The 19,023-nt window shown below is 39.5% G+C and overlaps 1 protein-coding gene across 5 annotated transcripts in view; it reads left to right on the forward strand.

The window, feature by feature from the left end:
• Positions 1-301: 301 nt before the first annotated feature.
• The window catches only part of Osbpl3 (oxysterol binding protein like 3), a 180,241-nt gene continuing 161,519 nt past the window's right edge, over positions 302-19,023 (forward strand). For 4 of the 5 annotated variants that reach the window (XM_078039955.1, XM_078039954.1, XM_078039956.1 and 1 more), the window contains exon 1: positions 302-653. The gene's annotated coding sequence lies outside the window, so the exon portion shown is untranslated. The remainder of the gene's footprint in view (positions 654-19,023) is intronic. The other variant, XM_078039957.1, reaches the window with a different exon arrangement.

Consider the following 19,023-nt stretch of genomic DNA (forward strand, 5'->3'; position numbering starts at 1 on the left):
CTCTCTCTTTTCATTGCCCGGAAACGACATTTGACCAACATTTATACAACGCCTACGACGCGCAGGCACCGCGCTGGGCGGACGAGAGCCCCCGCCCCGCCCCTCTAAAGCTTTCAACGCCCTCCGCCCTTCCTACTTGTCCAGGTCCCCAACTCCCTCTACGCGTCAAGAAATTTGCCCGCTTCTTCCCAGGGCATTGCCCCACCTCGTTTCCCGGAGCGACTCCTGATTGGTGGTAGTGGTGTTATTCCGTCGTCCCTTACCCTCTCCATTTGGCCCCGCCCCCAGGGCTGACCGCAGGCTCCTCCTCTTTGCTCTCGCCTCTTGCTGGCTGCTCAGACTAATCGCCAGGCTGCGCGCTAGAAGTTCTGGGCAAAGTACTGGGAACTGATAGCGCGTTCTCATTGCCAGCGAACCTCCCCGGACAAAGGGACCTCAGCGCCAGACGGCCAGTGCGCAGCTAGGCTTTTGGTCCTGCTATCAGTCCTCAGTGGCGGTCGGCGCCTGAGTCTCCTAGGCTGATGCGGCAACTGTCAGCTGCTTCTTGCCGGGCGACTTGAGGAGCTGGATTTGCCTCCTTCCCGGTTTGTGAGCAAACCCTGGAGCGGGGCACCGGGGGGACGAAGCGGTGTTCCCGGCGGCAGAGCGCGCAGGTAAGCGGTGGGGAATCTGCTTGAATGGAGCTGGAGGGTGGTGGGGGTCCGGCGGCGGCGGCGGGTACAAGAACCGTTGTAGTTTCGGGGGTCGCTGCCAGTCCCAGAGGACCGCAGTGTGTTTCCTGTTGTCTGGGTAAGAGCCATCCAGTGGGATACACCTGAGACAGGGAGATCGTTCTTGGTGTCGGCTGTAGCCACCCCCCCCGGGGGGGGGTCGGACCCAGGTGCTGTCCTCTTAGTTTTCCGTCAAGGGACAGCTTCTGTGTGATTGACGGTGAGAAGGAGCTGAGCGCAGGGGACTGCGTGTACTTGCTGGAGGATGCGGTGCAGGGAAGCTGTCCCGGGGAAGGGCCAGGCGCCGCTCCGGGGCTAGAGGCACCGGAAACCTGTTTAATTGGGCCAGTCGCGAGGCTTTACCACATCCGTGAGTTGGAGCGCGGCAGGCAGACCCCAGCGACGCCCCACCGCCTTTCCACCTCGGCTTGCTCCGCTCCCCAATGCCTAGGTTGGGGACCAAGGGACTGGTCCCTTCGGACTAAAAGGTGCCTCGGGGAGCTTTTGTAGCCTCTGGAGTCGCTGATGACACTGCCATACATCGCCCAAATAGTTCTTAAGTCAGACGCCCTCCCTAGATTCTCTTAGCTGAAAGGGTTGTGAAGTTGTCACTTCCCATGTGCCTGGGAACTATGCTGAGGCGTTGGAGTCTCCATAGATGTTGCATTAACCCCGCAGGTTTTGATTACTGGGATGGGGCCGTTTAAAAATACTATATTTTAAATTATAGCTGCTAAAGATATACTTTTAGCGGCAGAAAAAAAAGCACAGGTCTAATATCTATCTGATCATCCACAGTCCACCCTCAAGCATCATACAAGTTGAGGTCCCCCTTCTGACCAAAGTAGACTAGCCAGGTAGGCCTGGGCTGCAGTGCATCTAGGCTAAATGACCTTCTCCTCCACCAACTCCAAGCCACCCTGTTTGCTATTCCTTCTCCCTCCCTCTCTCTCTCTCTCTCTCTCTCTCTCTCTCTCTCTCTCTCTCTCTCTCTCTCTCTCACTCACTGAAATGATCTTGGTTTGTTTACTGCCTTCCCCTTTGAGAATGTAAGTTCCAGGAAAGCAGAGACCTTGTCAGTCTTGTTCATTACTTAATCCTCAATGTCAAGAATACTGCCTGACACGCAGGTTTCCAGTACATTTTTATGGAATGAATAAGTGAAAATTTCTCTGTAAATATGAGAAAAGGTGATTTCTTAGCTGATGATGATTCTCTCTTTTTTTTCTGTTGGGAAAATTAACAAATAGCAGTAACTATTATTGAAGAGCAATAGTAGTTAACTTCCAAGATTCGTATGCTAGGAACTTGGTGTAGATTATCTCATTAAACATTACAGTAGTCTTATTAGCTAGGTATTTTTTATTGATGCATTATAATCACACATAATAGTGGGTCTCATGCCATATTCATATATGCATTTAACATGTTTTGATCCTCATTTCCCAATACCTTCCCTTTTCTTCTCCTCCTCCCTCCCCTGATCGACTTGCTCTACATTACTGAACTCTCCTCTATTATTATTACTATTATTAGTGTAATTAGTACTATATGATTTTATTTACAATCAGTAGGATTCATAGTAGTATATTTTGAATCAGATGGAAAATTAAGGCTTCATCAAGTTAACCAATTTTCCCAAAATCATCCAGGCAGAACCAGGATTCTAGCCTATTTATTATCTCTTTGTTGTGCTGGGCCACTTCCAAGAAAACTAAAATATGGTTTCCACCATTACAGTCAATAGGCATTTAGCTATTTATTTATTTATTTATTTATTTTTGGCATTTAGCTTTATTTATAACAAAAGCTATTGTCAGCCAAAAGATTTGTTCTTTTATCTTTGAGCTATATTTTCAATAATAACTAATAGTTATGTTGTAGGCCAGATACTACCTGGCTGCCATAGGCTATATTATCACATTTAATCATCACCTTCATAGACAGAGTTGTGGTATTATCTCTGTTTTTTAGGTGAAGAAACTGAAGCTAGGTTCAGGAATTTACCCAAGGTCAATACTAAATTGCTGAGCTAGATTTTATTAGTTTTTCAGACTCTAATCCCTTAGCTCTTTCCACTAAATTATTATGTCTCTTGTCCTACTATTTAATTGGATGTTAACTCATACTCATAGAACCCAGTGATAAATTGTATTAAAGCTGTCTGAAGTTGGGCTGTAAACTTTCTGGTGGCAATATCAAGTGTCTAGGTGTACTGTTTTCTGAGTGTTGAGATTCTTACTGCCATTGATTTTTGTGGTTAAGTGTATGGTTTGTGGGCCTGTAGATTGGAGGCTTTTAATAGGGAGGAAAGGAAATCCTCCTTTCACCTAATCTAAAGAGAAATCAGATTGCTTTTACCCACTGTGGTAAATGAATTCTGAACAGTGGTGCTTTTTACCTTTTAGGGGAAGTATTGGAAAGCCATATGGAGAACAGTTAGAGACCATTAATTCTGTAGCAGCCTTTTAGTAAAATAGAAGCATTTTAGTGTTTTCTGCTCTTATGTTGAAACTGAGGGTTGGAGAAGTTGGGAAAGAGTGTCATGGTTACCTCCCAAAGGGCTAATGGCAAAAGAGGGCACGGGGAAGGAAGTAGAGATCCCTTTTTCTTCTACTTCATTCCAACTTTGGGGGTTAGTACAATGTTTTTCCTTGTACCAAGGTCTGGATAATCCATTTTTATTTATAATGTGCTTCTCAGCAGTACTGTGGTTTCTGATCTGTCATTTCCATTTCCGGAGTGCTCCAGGGAGGGCTGGCATAGAATGCCCATGGAAGGTGAGGGCGGGTGTGAGACACTAAGGAAGATGGAAGTTCTTAAGAGCCTTAATTGTCAGTTGTTTTTGTTCCCTGCAAATTTCTTTCCTATCTGCATCTATCGTCAGCTTTCTGGCCCTCTCTGGAAACTTCTTTCTAGACTTTCCAGTTACTACTATTGAGATCACATTCAGGTCAGTGTCTTGCACATGGCTCCTTTTCTACCGTACCTGTATCTTAGTTCTGCCTCTTAGGGACTTTGCTCTGCTCTGAGGTTGCCTACAGTAGGATTTTTCCTACCTTTCTCTCCTTCATGGCATGCATGATCAGATAAATTCCTTAAGTACTAAAATATTATTAAAAAATTATTGGGTGGCTTATATAGTTCATAATAACAGCAGCAACAGTTGCTGAACTTTCATGTGCTAGATGCTAGCCTAAATGTGAATTTGTATTACTACATTCAATCTTGAGAGTGACATCAAAGAAGGTGCTACTAGACCCTTAGTCTCCAGATGAGGCTAGGGAAAGTTAAGCTTATGTTCACTTGGCAACCAATAAATGTTGGAGCTGAGACTCAAACCCTTAGTGCTTCTCTGTACCCATTAAGTGGACTCCTTGGCCTAAAGTCAGGATTTAGCATCCTAGGCTCAGCATCAGCCTTCACTTCATCATTCTCTCAATCTTGTGTCAGTACAGTCTGAACTTCATTCCCCAAACATTTTGCCTTTGTCCATGCATTTTTGTTGCCTAGAAAGCTCACTCTCTCTCTCTCTCTTTCTCTTTCTGAAAACCTAACTTTTTCAAGGCTGAACTCATTAACTACTTCTGTCATTATAATTTCTCTGAACATTAAAAAAAAAAATGAGTCAGAGACCCTTATCTTTCATTCTGAACAAAAATCAACTCAAAATGGATCAAAGGCCTAGGGATCGGACCAGAAACTATGCAACTCCTAGAAGAAAGCATAGGGTCAACACTCCAGCATATAGGCACAGGCAATGACTTCCTCAGTAGGACCCCTAAAGCTCAGGAAATGATGCCAAGAGTTAAATCATGGAATGGCATCAGATTAAAAAGATTCTATGATAAGTATATGAAATAAGTATATGAAAAGAGAAATAAGAAATATGAAAAGAGAAACTTACAGAATGGGAGAAAATCTTTACTAGCTACTCTTCTGACAGAAGATTAATATCCAGAATATATAAAGGACTGAAAACTTAACACCAAAAAAAAAAAGACTCTAATTAATAAATGGGCAAATGAATTAAACAGACACTTCTCAAAAGAAGAAATACAAATGGCCAGCAGATATATGAAAAACTGTTCAACATCATTAGCAATTAGGGAAATGTAAATCCAAACTACACTGTGATTTCATTTCATAGCAGTCAGAATGGCAGTCATCAAGAATACAAACAACAATAAATTCTAGAGAGGATGTGGAGTAAAAGGAACACTACATTGTTGGTGGGATTATAAATTAGTACAGCCACTATGGAAACCAGTGTGGAGTTTCCTCAAAAGACTAGGCATGGAACCAGTCTGACCATAGGACTACCTTATGCCACTCTCAGTGTTTAACCGAAAGAATTAGTCATCATACTATAGTGATACATGCATATCCCTGTGTATAGCAGCACAATTCACAATAGCCAAACTGTGGAACCAGCTTAGATGTCCATCAGCACATGAATGGATAATGAAAATGTGGTATACATACACAATGGAGTTTTATTCAGCCAGAAAGCAGAATGAAATTATGTCATTTGCAGGAAAATGGATGGAATTTGTTAGTGAAATAAGCCAAACTAGGTCAAGGGTCACATTTTTTCTCTCTTGTGTAGAAACTAGAGAGGAAAAAGGAAGAGAAAGGTGGGGAGGAGTGTCATGAAATTCAAAGGAAGAACAATAGAGAAAGGTGACCTAGAGGTAGGAGGAGGGGAGAGACAGAGGGAACAAGTGCTGGGGAGTGATATTGGCATGTACAAATTATATTGTGTGCATGTACAAATACCTAACAATTGATCCCACCATTATGTACAATTTATAATGCACCAACAAAAAATGCAGAAAAAGAAAAAATATGAGTCAGTCCTTAGTTCCATTTTTTTGATCACTGAAGGTGTCCTTCAGCATTTTGTACCTCCCCTCCTCTTGTCCTTTTGCTTAGTTTTTTATTCAAATGAACCCACCCTTATAGATTTTGCCCTGAAGGCAGAGGAAATGTGTATCATTCATGTTTCTATCCCTCCTATCACTAGGCCTAGTGTTCTACCCATAGTAGGTACTCAATTTGAAAAAAATATTAAATAATTATATTTGGTTTCATTCTGTTAGGAAAAAAGTGGTTAGAATATTCCATTTTTGTTTTCTATTTGTTAATCCACAGTATTTTAAAGTCTTCATCAGTTTATGATGAAGTAATAGAATTCCTGATTAAATCCATGGAAAGCACTTATTCTGGTTGTCCTCACCTTTGGACTTTGGATATATTGTGAGGGAATCACAAATTCTTATATGTAACAAACATTGTAGAATAAATATCTGTGGTAATGCTATTATTTAAAATATATTAAAACTCGTGTGAAATTCAAACTAAATTTTTGTGTTTGATCAATTGATTAATGAGTATTTTACATATTTCATTAGACATATAAGATCTTGAGATCTCTCTGAATCAGCTTCAGATTCTGGCTTCATAATCACCACTTATCATTGATTCTGTTTTTTCCAGTCTTGTTGAACTAAATGCAGCAACCCATCCCTACCCTCAGGGCCATGCTGGATGGGCTTTGGCCCCATAGTTTTTGCATGATCTTTTGTCCTTTTCATAATCTTTTCCTCTTCACTCATATCCTTCCGTTCATTTCCTCTCTCATATCACATTTTAGCATGGAATACAAAATGCAACCTGTAGGAACCTTCCTCTACCTCCTGCTGACTTGGAGTTGGAGAATGGCCACTGTGTTCTGTGCCTACCCATTTAATGCATAGCAGTCATTGTACTGTTTTGTAATCAACTGTTGGTCATTTGTCTGAATCTTGCCCTAAACCACCGTTCTTCTTTGGTTATTTTTGCATTCTAGTGATCTTCTTTGGTTATTTTTTAATTTTTTTTTTATCTGCATGGACCCTACTTCCAAAGTTTCTGGACTTGGGGTGAGGAGGGTTGGTGACTGGAATTTTTTTTAAAGGAGTTTTATCATTTTGATCAGTTTTATAGCTGGATATTATTCTTTTTTAAAAAAAAAATTCTGTAGGTGTAGATGGACAGCATGCCTTTATTTTACTTGATTATTTTGGTATGTGGTGCTAAGTATGGAACCCAGTCCTCACCCATGCTAGGCAAGCACTCTACCACTAAGCCCCAGCCAGAGCCCCAGATGGACCGTATTCTATTGTGTGAACATAATATACTTTATTCTTCTACTTCTATTTTTAAAAATATAGGTGTTTTGATAAGTAATCCACATATCACATAATTCACTCATTTAAAGTATAGGATGCAACGATTTTTAGTACAAAATCAGAAAGTGGTGCAGCCATCACCATAATTGACTTTTGAACATTTTTTTTAATTTTTAAAAAAATTAAAAATTTTTTTTTTATTGTTGGTTGTTCAAAACATTACATAGTTCTTGATATATCATATTTCACATTTTGATTCAAGTGGGTTATGAACTCCCATTTTACCCCATATACAGCTTGCAAAATGACATCAGTTACACTTCCATTGATTTACATATTGATATACTCATGTCTGTTGTATTCTGCTGCCTTTCCTATCCTCTACTATCCCCCCTCCCCTCCCCTCCCCTCCCCTCTTCTCTCTCTACCCCCACTACTGTAATTCATTCCTCCCCCTTGTATTATTTTTCCCTTTCCCCTCACTTCCTCTTGTATGTAATTTTGTATAACTCTGAGGGTCTCCTTCCATTTCCATGCAATTTCCCTTCTCTCTCCCTTTCCCTCCCACCTCTCCTCCTTGTTTAATGTTGGTCTTCTTCTCGTGCTCTTCTTCCCTAGTCTGTTCTTAGTTAGTCTCCTTATATCAAAAAAGACATTTGGCATTTGTTTTTTAGAGCTTGGCTAGCTTCGCTTAGCATAATCTGCTCTAATGCCATCCATTTCCCTCCAAATTCTATGATTTTGTCATTTTTTAATGCAGAGTAATACTCCATTGTGTATAAATGCCACATTTTTTTATCCATTCGTCTATTGAAGGGCATCTAGGTTGGTTCCACAGTCTTGCTATTGTGAATTGTGCTGCTATGAACATTGATGTAGCAGTGTCCCTGTAGCATGATCTTTTTAGGTCTTTAGGGAAGAGAAGGGGGATAGCTGGGTCAAATGGTGGTTCCATTCCCAGCTTTCCAAGAAATCTCCATACTGCTTTCCAAATAGGCTGCACCAATTTGCAGTCCCACCAACAATGTACAAGTGTACCCTTTTCCCCACATCCTCGCCAGCACTTATTGTTGTTTGACTTCATAATGGCTGCCAATCTTACTGGAGTGAGATGGTATCTTAGGGTGGTTTTGATTTGCATTTCTCTCACTGCTAGAGATGGTGAGCATTTTTTCATGTACTTGTTGATTGATTGTATGCCCTCCTCTGAGAAGTGTCTGTTCAGGTCCTTGGCCCATTTGTTGATGGGGTTATTTGTTATCTTATTGTCTAATTTTCTGAGTTCTTTATATACTCTGGATATTAGGGCTCTATCTGAAGTGTGAGGAGTAAAGATTTGTTCCCATGATGTAGGCTCCCTATTTACCTCTCTTATTGTTTCTTTTGCTGAGAAAAAACTTTTTAGTTTGAGTAAGTCCCATTTGTTGATTCTAGATGTTAACTCTTGTGCTATGGGTGTCCTATTGAGGAATTTGGAGCCCGACCCCACAGCATGTAGGTCGTAGCCAACTTTCTCTTGTATCAGATGCGGTGTCTCTGATTTGATATCAAGCTCCTTGATCCATTTTGAGTTAACTTTTGTGCATGGCGAGAGAAAGGGATTCAGTTTCATTTTGTTGCATATGGATTTCCAGTTTTCCCAGCACCATTTGTTGAAGATGCTATCCTTCCTCCATTGCATGCTTTTAGCCCCTTTATCAAATATAAGTTGTAGTTTTGTGGGTTGGTTTCTGTGTCCTCTATTCTGTAACATTGGTCCACCCGCCTGTTTTGGTACCAGTACCATGCTGTTTTTGTTACTATTGCTCTGTAGTATAGTGACTTTTGAACATTTTATCACCCTACTTTGTATCTGGGTGGTTTGCCTTTTCTATAAAGGAAGTTATACAATATGTGGCTTTTTGTTTCTTCTTCTTTCACTTAACAGGTTGTTTTCAGGGCTCATCCTTATTGTAGCAGAAGTTAGTGCTTCATTTATTGTGTGTGTGTGTGTGTGTGTGTGTGTGTGTGTGTGTATAAAATAAATATACTAATATATAATACAATAATATATAAATTATAAAAATATCATGTTGGATTTACCCATCTGCCATTTGGTGGAAATGGTTCTTTTTTTTTTGAAAGTTTCCCTGAGTACATGAGCTTACGCATACACAATGAAAACTAAATTGGAAATTCCTTTGAGTCTTGTATCTTGGAGCTAGAACCATGCCTGGCACAACATAAATGTGTAATAAATACCTGAATCAATAAAACATTTTACTAAAAATAGGACTCTTTTGTTGGGATTTTTAAAAACAAAATCTTTTTTCTTTTTTTTCCTTGTGATGCTGAGTATCAAACCCAGGCCTCAGAGATGCTTTAAGCAGGCACTGTACAACTGAGCTACATTCTCATCTCTAAATCTTATCATTAAAAAGAAGTCCTGAGAGTTGATTGCTTAAATCCCAGTTTGAACAAACCAACTGTTTCAAAACAAACCAAAAAGAAATAATCAAGGAAATTTATGAATATGGATGGAATGTTACAATTTTTAGAATTTGCTTCAAAGTGGTCCGGGGGTAGGGAGAAATGATGGAGGAAACAAGGCTGTCCATGAGTTGATGATTGCTGAAGCTGGACAACATATTCTGTAAATTTAATGACCTTCTTTTTACTGTCCATAGGTAGTCCTTGGCTACGTGTGGCCTTTGAGCACTTGAAATTTGGCTAGTAGTTATTGAGAAGTGCTATAAGTGTAAAATACACACTGAATTTTAAAGATGGGATGTAAAAAAGAATGTAAAAACATCTCAATGTATTTTGTTGATAAAATGTTGAAATGATATTTTGGATCCAATAATATATAATCAAACTAATTTCACCTGTTTCCTTTTACTCTTTTTTATTTAGCTACTCTGAAGTTATATTTATATAGCTTGTAATACATTTCTATCAAATAGTGCTGTTCTGTATTTTGTGTGTGTTTGAAAACTTTCATAATGAAACGTTTCACAAATCAAAGACATAGGAATTTGTTTAAAGAGTCTCCTTTGCAGAAGCTAAGAGTAGGCAGGCTATGACTGTCCATGCTCATTGCCGGGCTTATTTTATCTATGTGAAAATTATAAAAATGTTTTACAATAAATGGAATAGTAGCTTAAAAATAGAAGAATTAATTCATTGGTTATTTATCTAATTCTTTTGTATTGAAGTTGATGAAATATTTCCTTCATCTTGGAAAAGTATAGAAAGTTGAGTGGTAATTTCATTGTATGTAGACACACAGTTGAAACTGAATTTCTCCTGAAACTGAATTTCCCCTGGACTAGCTTTATAATTGCCTCTACCTAAGTAATCTGTTGTTTGTTTGGGGGCCTGAATATGATTATTTCTAAACTGCCTCAGACCCACTTGAGTATGAGTGGAATGTGGTTCTTTAATAATAGTGTGCAGATTTAAAGCTGAAAACCAAATTGTGTTCACATAAAATTTCTTTAGATGAAAATTATGTTGCTATGTGGATATCTACATTTACTCACAAAATAACAGCAGGAACAGGAAACCTAGTTCTCTGAGGGGCCGAGGGCTAGATGAACAATCTTGGAGGATATTCTCATCTGTGATTCTGACACTGCGAGAGTGGAACTGAATTGAATATCAGCTCGAATGCCAAGCAGTTGAAATGCACAGCTCCATGAGAGATCAGCAGAGGGTCACAGTCTGTCAATATAAATAGTTTGCTACTTTTTTTTTTTAACTCTTTACAGTTAAAGTTCTAAAATCTTTTTTAAAAATGTTACATGGTCAAACACTTTTCTCAATATTACATTTCTCCATTTATGTATTAAAATGTACTAGCATTGATTCCCATCCTTGTTTCTTGTCTTGATAGCAAATACTGTAATATTCTCAAGAAATTTAAAATTGTTTAAGCCTATCAAAACAATATTCCTCTTCAAATCATTGGTAGCTGGCAGTGATCTTAAATGTTCAGAGGCAAAAACTAATATATATAATTTGAATCTCACAAATGCCATTAAATTTGAAGTAAATGCCTCCCTAGAATCAAAATATGTACTAAGATTTTTGTTCATGCATTTTATAGCTATTTGTTGAACACATGCAAAATGCCTGATACCAGGCTGGGAGCAGGGGATACCATGATGAATTAGAGGCAGAGTCTCCCTTCAAGGACTTTATAGTCCAGACTGGAGACAGAAATGTTAAACAGAGAATTCATTAATTACAATCGTGATATGTGACTCAAAGGGAATGAGTCTGGATTTTAATTGAGACCCCAGGGAGAAAAGTTCCATTTTTTTCTTTGGCTTATGATTCAGGCTGCAAGAATCTGCATAAAGAAGAGAAAAGAGGACGTGACTAGGGAATCCTCTGGGGGGGGGGATGAGATGAGCAGAGTCCTGACCTTTTGTGTCTCTCTGGGGATTGCAGGAGGCCATGTGGAGCTGGGGAGGAGGATGGTTTTAACTCCTCTTCTAAGAGTTTGAATTGCTTCCTGTGATGCTATACACAGGTTTGGTTTTTTGCTGATGGAAATTGAATCCAAAGCTGTGTTTGTATCACCTTTGTAGCTGAATCTGAATGAGATATAACAACCTGTTCTCTGGTATAGTCCTGAAAGTAGGTGGAAATAACTCACTGGCTCTGATTCTAGCAAAGCTCAGTTGTCTACCATCTGAGGTGAATTAGGGATATTTGAAAATCTGAAAGAATATAGGGGAAGCTCACTTGAGTTTTTCTCACAGGTTCACGGCTGCTTTGAGCTAATTTCTAATGAATATAGAAGTAACAGGTTTGTTTCCTTGGAGCTTGTTGGAATCATTAGGGAATGGGGAATCTTCCTGCCTTTAAAGGTGATGATGATAATTATAAAGAACAACAAAAATAACAATAACATCCAGTAACTGATGAGAAACTATCATGTGTCAGGCTGAGTGCTTCATTAGATCTTCTTATATAGTGGTGGTTATCATTCTAGTTAAACAATAGAGAACAGAAGTTGGGGAGTAGTTGCTCTTTGGCTTTCTGACACACATTTACCCTTCCTAATTTCCGTTTGAGAAATCTTCCTCGCCTCTGGACACAGTCTGCTAGGACCAGAACAAGGAGTCTCATTCCCCCCAGCCATGGGTGGCTCTGTGTCCAAGATGCTTCTTTTTGGACACTGGGTCCAAAGCCAAGGATCTTGGAGATTCTGTAGTGAGTATGCATTCTGACTAGACTGTTTCCAAGTGTACATCATATGGTCTGTTTTCAGTCTGTGGAGCTGTGTCAGGGCTTGCCTTGAGCTTCTTTGTAGTTCCTTGAATTGATATTTTTCTAATACATTTTCCTTGGTTTTGTTTGCCAGATTGGTTTTCTGTTCCTTCCATCCAAAGAAGCCTATCACATGCTTATAGAGGGCTAAATAGATTCCCTGTGTTCACAAAGTGAGCAAAATGCGTGTGTGCGTGCGCGCGCGCGCGCGCGCACACACACACACACACACACACACACACACACACACACACATATAACCAAAGGAGCTCAGGAGCAGTGGGAGATACTTTTGCAGAGAATTGGACATTTGAGCCAAGTCTTGAAGGACACACAGGATTGAGATGAAGGAACATATAGAGGACTTAGTAGAAAGGACATTTCTAGGCAGAAAGTGTAGGATGAGCCAAGGTATAACACTTTAAGGATTAATGAACTCTCTAGTTTGATGAGTGGAAGGACTGTTTAGATGGGAAAAGTGACAGAACATGCACAGGAATGAAGAGGTAAGTTGGGGCCCAACTGAACCCCACAGTACAAGTCTAAGGACCATTCTGAACAAGGAAGTGACATCATGGGAGCTTTCTCAGAGGAAAGTATTCTGGTGATGGTAGAGAACATCAGAGGTTGGGAGTACAGGCACAAGGTGATGACACCTGAATGAGGACTGTCACATTGGAAGAAGAAAGACATGCAATATTGAAAGAATAGAACAATAGCCTCTAGGAATAGGGACTGGGAGAGTGGGTTGAGGGAGAAGGGAAAGATGATACCATGGTGGAGATTATTGTGTTGGTATCATCAGGCAAAACATAAAATTGAAACTTTATGTCACACTTCCCACCTAAATAAATTCCATGAGATAAAATATTTCATATTAAAACAACTAGGAAAAGAAAATAGAATCCCAGTTCAATAATAATGGAATAGAAAATTCTTTCTAGATATGACACAAAATCCAGAAGGTATAAAATAAAAGATTGATTCATTTGAACATTTGTAATTTTTATAAGGCAAGATTTTTTTAGTTATGTCAAAAATGTAGGAAAATAATTGCAATTCATATCATAAAGATCTACTTTCATCAGTATATTAAAAAAACTAACAAATCAATAAGAGAAAGCTTATTACTCTGGAGGCAAAGAATATGAACATACAGTTCACAAAATGGTCTAAAAATATCTTTTTAACATATTAAAACTTTAACCTCATAAAAAAGAAATGCAGGTCTGAGGTTGTGGCTCAGTGGCGGAGCACTTGCCTAGCATGTGTGAAGGCACTGGGTTTGATTCTCAGCACCATGTACAGTAAATAAAATAAAGGTCCATTGACAACTAAAAAAAATTTAAAAAAATATTTTAAAAAAAAGAAATGCAAATGAAAACTTTAGTAAGATGCTATTTTCCACCATCAGATTGGCAAATATCAGAAAATGTGATTACAGTGTTGGCAAAGGTTTGAGGAAGTAGATATTCATGCAAAGTGTATGAATTGACCCAAGGTCTGTAGAGAGCCATTGGTGGTATCTTTCAAAAATCAGCAATAACAATTCTAGGAATTTTATCTGATAGATATGCAAATGCACAAAATGATGTATGTGCAAAATGATGTATTTCAGTGTTTGAACAAACAAAAATAATTAATTTACATCAATAGTTACTAGCTAATGATGATGCAGTTAAAAATAAGGTAGCTCTACACAGGTACATACATAAGTATGATATACATGTAATATATACAAAGGTATATATGATATGTACCCATTTGTTAAAAATGTATCCACATACAGTATATTTTACATGTATACCCATGCATGCACATGTACATATATTTATAAATATGCCAACATATACATAAAGCTGTTGGGCTGAAGCCAGTTTACACTGCTTGAGAGGATCAGTTGTGGCTTCTATTTCCAAGCTGGTGTCTTGAGTTGGTCTTATGAAATCAGTTGTATGGGCATACTTACTCCATAGATATCAACACACAGGACCAATCAGGTTGTTTTGTTTTTATTTTTTCAGCATGTGGGTTGATAAACATTTACTAGTACACACTAGTACACTTATTTTATATATATATATAAAATAAGAGATATTTTATATATATATATATTTTATATATATATATATAAAATATCTCTTGAAGGTAATACAGGAGATGGGTAACTTCAGATTCCCCCAGGAAGAGTAGTGGGAGCTGGAGGACAGGCAAGAGATTGAAATGGTACCTTTTGAATTTTGTTAGAGGTCAATATGTTACTGAGGTTAAAATACACATATTAAATACCTTCAGAATTTCAGGTCTCTGCCTTATTTATGGCACCAATGATTACTGTCAGGGAGAATAGAAAGATGAGGAGACCTTAGGGGAAAAGAATGTTCTGGTTTTGAACGTGCTGAGCTTGAAATGCTGTGGAGGAGAGATGTCCAGCAGCAGTTCAGGAGAGAGGTGCCACTGTGATCAGCGCTGGGTCAGCAGTTTGGCTGAAACTGTGACAGTTGAGGTTTCCAAGGGAAGCCCAACCTGTACAACCTCAGGGACAGCTTCCAGGAGAAAACGGGGTGTATGTGGCATCTTGGGGAAGGTAAACTAGGAAGTAGGCAGGGGAAGGGTAACTAGCCACACAGGCATTGGAATCATAAGATCATGACCATGTTTTTTTTCATATCATATCTACTAAAAGTGAGACACTACTTTCTATTATTTTTGAAAAAAATATCACTGATTTAACTCTCACAACCACTCTTTGGGCTGTTTTTGTGATAACCACTGCATTGGGGTGGGTAGTCATTCCACACAATGAAGCAGAAATATCCTGGGAGGGATATTAGTGGAGTAGGACTTAGGAATGTTGTACAATATCAAAAGGTAGAGAAGTTGGGAAAGAAAGATACTTCTGGCGGAGGGGAATGATGAGCAGAGACAGAAAGTGGGTTATACTTTGTGGTTGGAAGTTAGGAATTGCTGGGAACCTGATAGGGGTGTGTGGCCAGTTAGCCACCAAGTGTTTTGAGCAAGGGGTTATGTGTTCATCGGTTTAATGAGTAGTCAGATACAAAAAGTAAATATTGTTATTACTGAAGCACTTATTGTATGGTCACTGGGGAGAAAAAAGATGGTTGGAGACGAGAAAAATTACCATAAAATTTGACATAGGTACTGCAGATGGCCTATGAATACAGGCATTTGTAGCCTCTGAAAACAGGTGCCATGGGCTACTACAAAATCTTGGCTGGTGTTTTGATTTAAGCTGAACTTGCCTTTGTGGCATTGTAGTATCTTTGTAAGTTATGCAGTAACTTCTGGAATGGAGATTACTCTCTGGAACACTACAACAGGGAAAATAAGCAAAGTAGAAGTGAATAAAGAAATGATTATTTGTTGATGTATTTTTTATACGTATGATTTATTTATGAGTTGTGCCTGAGAAATAATGATGCTCCTCACAAGGCACATGCGTGCCCTGTGTTTGTGCTTAGAGGAACGCTGTTTGTACCAGCAGCTTTTCTATCTTATAAGCACACATATCCACAAACAGAGTATAACATTTCCCCCAGATAGATTTTCAGCTCAGATTTTCTTTAGCCCAGCGAAGTCTTAAGTTTATTGCGTGTGTGTTTAAGGAATGGTGTCAATCATAAGGTGTGAGAAAGAAAGAGGATAAAGGTCATGCATGGCCTAAAAACATGGTTCAGAAACAGGACTGCATGCACCTCTGTGCAAACCCCCGAGTGTAGGGTACTCCTGACTTGTAATTCCTGTTTTTCTAGACTGCAATCCCACAGGCCAAAATAGCATTCCAGTTTGCTTGTTACTTTCAGTTCTGTGTTATTTGTCCCTTGATTAAGGGACTAGAAGTTTCTCTCTCTCTCTCTCTCTCTCTCTCTCTCTCTCTCTCTCTCTCTCTCTCTCTCTCTCTCTCTCTCTTTTTTTTCCTTCTGGCATCCAAAAGTCTTGTTTTTCTAGGTGTATGTGGCCAGATGCAGCTGGATGTTTATATAAGACAACTAACTGCCTTTTCTAACTCATAAATTGCCATTTTGGTCTGAAAAATGTGAGAGACCAGAGGACAGAATGTGGGAATTTGAGTTTTCTCAGTGTGAAATGCGTGGTCCCAACAGGTGCCATAGTTTCCTTCACTGTTAAGAACCTTCCATGTTCTAAGAAGTAAGGGACTTGGAACTTGCCACAGATGGTTAACTCACCCTGAAGTTTAGCAGGTTGTGGATGTGCCTGCATCCCTGTGGATAGTGCTGCATCTCTTTAGTCAAGTGTTAATAGATGTGACAGGGACTGTATAGGAAATAAGAGCCAGCTGGAGAAGTGGGACCATGTGAATAGGACACGCAGTGATAGGTGTTTTGTGGGCAGATTTCTAAGCTTCAGCAACACCAGAATGCCCTTGAGGACTTGTTAAAATACTCATTGTGGGTCCTACCCCTGAGTTTTGGATTTAATGGGTCTGGAATGGGACCCAAGATTTTGTATTTCTAATAAATTCTCAGGTGATCCAGAGAATCCTTTATTTTGAATAGTATTTCCAAGTCCGTAAGTCACTTTAGTAGGCTTTGCTTCTGCTCTTGTTTGGAAGTGTGCTCCAAAGGCTCATGTGCTGAAGGCTTGGTCGCCATCCTGGGACACCTGTGGGAAGTGGTGGAACCTCTAGGAGGTTGGGCGTAGTGGGAGGATATTAGGTCATTGGGGGCATGGCTTTGAAGGGGATATTTGGAGGCTGGCTCCTTTCTCTATCTCTTTTTGCATCCTGGCTAACCCAAGGTGAATAGTCTTCCTCTGCTACATGCTCCTACTGCTCTGCCATAGGCCCAAAGCAAGCAGGCCAAGTAAACATGGAACAAAATCTCGAAACCCTGAGTCAAAATAAACCATTCCTCCTCTTAGGTTGATTTTTCTCAGTTGTTTTGTCACAGTGATGGAAAGCTGACTAACACAGCCTCTCAAGACCACAACTGTGAGGTAGGCAAGACAGGTATTAACTTTGATAGGCAATTGGAGAAAAGCAGACCAAGGATAAGTTAGTAACTTACCCCAGGGATCAGTGACTAAGCCAAGACTTGTATCTAGACTTTCTTACTGTAGATGTAACGTACCCCCCCCCACATTTCCTTTAAAGCTAGTAAAAGGCTGAGAGCTAATCTGCTCTGGAAACACTCAAAGCTTGTCCAGGTTTGTTTGTTTTAATCACACCTTTCCAACACAAAAAGAGCTTTTAATTTTAGAACAGTTTCACTGTTACAGAAAAGTTATGAAGATAGTACAGAGAGTTCTCTTATGCTCTAACCTGTTTTTTCCTATTAGTAATATCTTACATTAATATGGTACATTTGTCATGATTAATGAACCAAAAACAATGAAGTTAAACCCATACTTCATTTAGATTGCCTTGGTTTTTGCCTGGTGTCTTTTGACTATTCCAGGAGCGCATCTAGGGTTCCATAATATGTTAGTCGTCATGTCTCTTAGACTTCCCTTAGCTGTGACCGTTTCCTGGATGTCTTAGCTTATTTTGTGTTATAACATTGTACTTGGAACTGGGTAGTTTGTGAAGAACATGAATTTTTTTTCTGCCACAGTCTGGAGACTTGGAAATCCAAGATGAAATCACTGCCAAGTGGTGTGGGCCTTCTTACTGTGTCTTTACATGGCGGAAGGCAGAAGAGAAAGCCAGAGGACCCACTCTTTCAAGTCCCCCCCCCACTTTAATAGTGGTATTAATGTAATAATGAGGGCTCCGTTTTCATGACCTAAACACCTCTCAAAAGATCCACTTCCCAACACTGTGGCATTGGGAGTTAAGTTTCTAACACATGAATTTTGGGGGACATTTTCAGACGATAGCATCAGGCTCTCCCTATTTTGGTGATCTTGACAATTTTGAGGAGTATCTTGTAACTGTCCCTCCACTTGGATTTGTCTGATGTTCTTCTCATCTTTAGAATGGATTACAGGTTTGAGGGAAGAAGATCACATAGGTAAGGTGCCATTCTTGCCATGTCACATTGAGGATTTGTCCTCTCATGATACATTTTCATGTGCATGCTGACTTTTATAATCTTGTTGTGGTAGTACTTGTTAGGTTTCTCCCCTATAGAGTTACCCTTTCCCTCCTGTTTCCATTCTTTACTCTTTGGAAGTAGGTCATTGTGCACAGCCTGTGAAGTGTTAGGCTCCCCATGCTTGAGGGTGGAGGAACTATGTAATAAGTTATTTAGATTCTTCTTCTATGGCAGATTTGCCTATTCTTTTCTTTTGCACTTATTAATTTTTTCCATTAAGCCATATTTATATCAGTATGAACTTATGGGTATTTATTTTATATTTTGGTTTATAGTGCAATAATATTTATTCTTCAAATCATTCCAGCTTTGGCAATAGGAGCTCTTGCAGTTGATTCCTATGTCATTTTGACAGAGCTCATTATTGTGGATTTTTTTTTTTTTTTTAGCGTGTCCTTACTTTCTGGCACTATAAGGTAGTCTAGGCTCATTTTGTATATTTCCTGTACTTGCTCTAGAATCATTTTGTTTTTAATGTTGACTTTGATCCACTTAATCAGTCTTACTACCCACTACACGCATAGTTTTACCCACTGTGAAAAAACACAGTGAAATGCCACTCCTAGTTGACCAGGACCAAGTCCTCTGGACTTCTAGACCTGTGCCCTTTCTAACACTTCATACTGGCAGATTCTGTGGCTCAGGACCAGCTTCTGCACACTTCTACTTAACCCAGGTCACTTGCATAGACAACCAAATGTGAAATCTACTAGATGTCCTACTGCTTAGCTGGAGCAGATGTCAGCAAAAGGAGGCAAAGGGTACTGACCAGATTCCTCGGGGAGACTGCAGTAGCAAGTCTGT

The sequence above is a fragment of the Ictidomys tridecemlineatus genome, chromosome 2, assembly GCF_052094955.1.
Source record: "Ictidomys tridecemlineatus isolate mIctTri1 chromosome 2, mIctTri1.hap1, whole genome shotgun sequence".
In the NCBI taxonomy this organism is placed as follows: Eukaryota; Metazoa; Chordata; class Mammalia; order Rodentia; family Sciuridae; genus Ictidomys; species Ictidomys tridecemlineatus.